Source organism: Dysidea avara, chromosome 2 (assembly GCF_963678975.1).
Source record: "Dysidea avara chromosome 2, odDysAvar1.4, whole genome shotgun sequence".
Classification (NCBI taxonomy): Eukaryota; Metazoa; Porifera; class Demospongiae; order Dictyoceratida; family Dysideidae; genus Dysidea; species Dysidea avara.
The window spans coordinates 30,796,615-30,801,862 of NC_089273.1; positions in this window are offsets into that span (position 1 = coordinate 30,796,615).

Here is a 5,248-nt window from a genome sequence, read left to right on the forward strand (position 1 = left end):
TCCAGCCATTTCCGAGATACGAGCTGCCAAAGTTTTGATTTTTTTCTTCGCTTTTTTCTTCTTTTTCGTGTTTTCGCACACTTGCAAAAATTGCTATAAAACGCAAACGCGTGTTCCGATCATCTTGAAATTTGGCACTCAGAAAGGAAGTCCAAAGGCGAGGTAAAAAATAATAATAATAATAAAAAATAATAAAAAATTTAAAAAATTAAAAAGGCGAATTCTAGCATCAAAGTTGGTGCAAATCCGATCAATGGTTCAGGAGTTATGATCGATTGACAGTTCAGCATTAAGCAAGTCACCCTGTGGAGAGTTAAGCTACAAATATATCACTGTAGAGATTCAGAACATTAAAAGTCACACTGAAGAGAGTTCAGTTATAAACAAGTCATGCACCCTGTAGAGAGTTCACCTACAATCAAGTCACTCTCTAGAGAATTCAGCTACACACTGTGGAGAGAGTTCACTGTGGAGAGAGTTCAGCTACAAACAAATTACCCTGTAGAGAGATCAGTTACAAACAAAACACGAGTTCAGCTACAAACAAATCAACCTTTAGAGCGATCAGCAACAAACAAATCAACTTGTAGAGAGATCATCTACAAACAAATCAACCTGCAGAGAGATCATCTACAAACAAATCAGCTTGTAGAGAGATCAGTTACACTCAAATCAACCTATAGAGAGATAAGCTAGTAACAAATCACCCTGTAGAGAGTTCAGCTACAAACAAATCACCTTATAGAGAGTTCAGCTACAAAAAATCACCCTGTAGAGACATCAGCTAGAAACTAGACAAATTGTAAGGAGATCAGCTAAAACAAATCAACCTGCAGAGAGATCAGCTACAAACAAATCACCTTATAGAGAGTTCAGCTACAAACAAATTACCCTGTAGAGAGATCGGCTACAAACACATCAACCTGCATAGAGATCAACTACAAACAAATCAACCTATAGAGAGATCAGCTACAAACAAATCACCTTATAGAGAGTTCAGCTACAAACAAATTACCCTGTAGAGAGATTGGCTACAAACACATCAACCTGCATAGAGATCAACTACAAACAAATCAACCTGCAGAGAGATCAGCTACAAACAAATCACCTTATAGAGAGTTCAGCTACAAACAAATTACCCTGTAGAGAGATTGCTACAAACACATCAACCTGCAGAGAGATCAGCTACAAACAAATCACCTTATAGAGAGTTCAGCTACAAACAAATCAACCTGTAGAGAGATAAGCTACAAAAAAAATCAGTCTAGAGACATCAGCTAGAAACTAGTCACAGTGTAAGGAGTTCATCTACAAGCAAATCACCCTGTAAAGAGTTCAGCTAAAACAAATCAACCTGTAGAGAGATCAGCTACAAACAAATCACCTTATAGAGAGTTCAGCTACAAACAAATCACCCTGTAGAGAGATCAGCTCGAAACAAATCAGCCTGTAGAGAGTTCAGCTACAAACAAATCACCTTATAGAGAGTTCGGCTACAAACAAATACCCTGTAGCGTACAAACAAATCAACCTTCAGAGAGATCAGCTACAAACAAATCACCTTATAGAGAGTTCAGCTACAAACAAATCACCCTGTACAGAGAGCAGCTACAAACAAATCACCTTATAGAGAGTTCAGCTACAAACAAATCAGCCTGTAGAGAGATCAGCTAGAAACAAATCAGCCTGTAGAGAGTTCAGCTACAAACAAATCACCTTGTAGAGAGATCAGCTACAAACAAATCACCCTGTAGAGAGATCAGATAGTAGCTAGAAACTAGACACAATGTAAGGGATTCAGCTACAAGCAAATCAACCTTTAGTGAGTTCAGCTACAAACAAATCAACCTGCAGTGAGATCGCCTACAAAAAAGCACCTTGGACAGAATTAAAAAAAAATTACCCTGTAGAGAAATCAGCTAGAAGAATTCACCTTGTAGAGAGTTCAGCAACAAAGAAACCACCATGTAGAGAGTTCAGCTTCAAACAAATCAGCTTGTACAAAATTCAGTTACAAACAAGTCGCCCAGTAGAAAGATCAGCTAGAAGAAGTTACCTTGTAGAGAATTCAGCTACAAAGAAACCATTCTGTAAAGAGTTCAGCTGCAAACAAATCACCTGTACAGAATTCAGCTACAAACAAATCACCCTGTAGAGAGATCAGCTAGAAGAAGTTACCTTGTAGGCAGTTCAGCTATAAACAATTCACCCTGTACAGAATCAGTCAGAAGAAGTTTCCTTGTAGAGTTCAGCTACAAACAAATCACCCTGTAGAAAGATCAGCTAGGATAATTCACCTTGTAGAGTGTTCAGTTACAAACAATTCACCCTGTATAGAGATCAGCTAGACGAAGTCACCTTGTAGAGTGTTCAGTTACAAAGAAATCACCATGTAAAGTTCTGTAATACCATCACTCATCGCTTGTTTCACTACTTTTTATTGCATAGATCCTTAAACCAGGCGCGCGCCCACAGCCAGCCAAAGGCCGGCTGTGGGCGCGCCTGGTTTACTGAAATTGTTTTCGTAAAAGTGTGTGTTTGTACCTATCTACCTTAGTCCTATCTATGTTTGTCCGTACGCACCCACGTGAGCAAAATCGTTTAATAACGGTAAAAGCAGCTTTTACGTAAGAAGTAAAAGTGAAATGAAGTCTTTATTAAACTTCTGCACAGGTGAACTTTGCTCTAAGGTGGTTTCTTTTCGGTGGACTGAAATACGGGGGTGGTGACTTTCCTCAGACTACCTTCCCCTGGAGGTTTTCAGGCATTTAGCAACTGAAAACAACGGTGCAGGCCTCGTACACTACCAGGAATAGCCTATCGCTTCAAGTTGAAAGGGGGCGTATCCCTTAAGTTTGCGAGCGAAAATGAAGAGCAGCTTTGAGGCTTTGTCTAGAGAATTTGCGGGAAAAAAACACGTTAGTCACACTATAAAACAGTTTAGAAGATAGTTTTGTGAGTAATATGTTGGTAAAAGCGGTTTGTTTAACAGACGCTTCCTTAGCAGTGCATAGCAACGTAATTGAACGAATTACGAATATTTCAGGGATTCCCATATTTCATGAATTACAAAATACGAGAATTAGCTAATAATATTATTGCACAACCCAAAACTACTCTATTGTAAAGTAGTAATACATAGTTGGTTAATTCATAGTAGTATATACTGTCTATAGTTAATTCCAGATGAGTTAGCTAGCTGCATGGCGCCTGGTTTTTAGAAGTAGCACAACATCAACTTGTTTTCTTTACCACAGGAAGAAGAAAAGATGAAGCAGATGTACTTTAAATATTTCTGATTTTATCAGTAAATGTACAAATTATATCAAGACACACGGTAGTGTGTCGTGCGGCCCAAGAAGCCGGCGCGTAACACCCGTGAGTATATTGACAGGAAGAAAGAAAACGCAATTTTCGCACCTCCGTAGCTCTGTGCTTCCTTGATGAAACAAGACGATTTTTGCTGTGGACATTCCCTCCAACTGCAGCACTCCACATTCCAAATTTGAGCGAAATCGCTTCGCGCGTTCCCGAGATATGCGACTTCAAAAATTGGCTCAGTTTCTTCGTTTTTTTTCTTCTTATTTTTCTTTTTCTTGTCGCACACTTACAAAAACTGCTATAAAACGCGAACGCGTTATCCGATTGCCTTGAAATTTGGCACACAGAAGGGGGATATAAAGGCGCATCTCGGTACCAACTTTGGCTGGAATACGATAAACAGGCAAATAGTTATGAGCGATTATTAACGAAAAATAACACCAATATGTTGTCACGCCTACAGGGTAAACCGCGTATGGGAAGAGGCTGAAAATCGGTGGGTGAATAGGTTAACTATTGAACCTCAAACCTTTTGTGGTTTGAAAGAAATCGAGCTAAAAACCAGGAAGATACAACGAAAAAACCAACAGTGTGTAACAATTACGCAATCGAGATCAGCTAATAAAAAAACGACTGCTTGCCACGCCTACCAGATAAACCGCTTAGGGTAATGCTTTGAAAATCGTTGTACAGATGGAGTAATCATCTTAGAAAGGCTCATCAATGGTGTAGAAGAATCAGACTTAAAGCCACGGAGTTATAACACGAAATCCAACTTGGTGCGGCAAGTGCGAGATCGAGATACTCTAATAGAGCAGTCATCCTAATAGAGCAGTCACCCTGAAGAGAATTCAAGAGATCAGCTAGAAATAAGAAACCTGTATAGAGATCAGCTACACACAAGTCACCCTGTAGAGAGATCAGCTAGAAGAAGTTACCTTGTAGGGAGTTCATGCAACTATGGAAAGAGATAGTTCAGCTAGAAAAAATCACCTTGTAGAGTTCAGCTACAAAGAAACCACCATGTAGAGAGTTCAGTTACAAACAAATCGCCCTGTGGAGAGATCAATAGAAGAAGTTACCTTGCAAAGAGTTCAGCTACAAAGAAACCATCATGTAGAGAGTTCAGATACAAACAAATCTCCCTGTAGAGAGATTAGCTAGAAGAAGTTACCTTGTAGAGAGTTCAGCTACAAAGAAACCATCATGTAGAGAGTTCAGCTACAAACAAATCTCCCTGTAGAGAGATCAGCTAGAAGAAGTTACCTTGTAGAGAGTTCGGTTTCAAACAAATCACACTGTAGAAAGATCAGCTAGAAGAGGTCACCTTGTAGAGAGTTCAGTTACAAAAAAACCACCATGTAGAGAGCTCAGCTACAAACTAGTGACCTTGTAGAGACATCAGCTAGAAGAAGGTACCTTGTAGAGAGTTCAGCTACAAAGAAACCATTCTTTAAAGAGCTCAGCTGCAAACAAATCACCTGTAAAGAATTCAGCTACAAATAAATCACCCTGTAGAAAGATGAGCTAGAAAAAGTTACCTTATAGAGAGTTCAGTTACAAAGAAACCACCATGTAGAGAATTCAGCTACAAACTAGTGACCCTGTAAAGACATCAGCTAGAAGAAGTTACCTTGAGAGAATTCAGCTACAAAGAAACCATTATTTAAAGAGCTCAGCTGCAAACAAATCACCTATACAGAATTCAGCTACAAACAAATCACCATGTAGAGAGATCAGCTAGAAGAAGTTAACTTGTAGAGAGTTCAGCTACAAAGAAACCATCATTTAGAGAGTTCAGCTTCAAACAAATCACCTGTAGAGAATTCAGCTACAAACAAATCTCCCTGTAGAGAGATCAGCTAGAAGAAGTTACCTTGTAGATCGTTCAGCTACAAACAAATTACCCTGTAGAGAGATCAGCTAG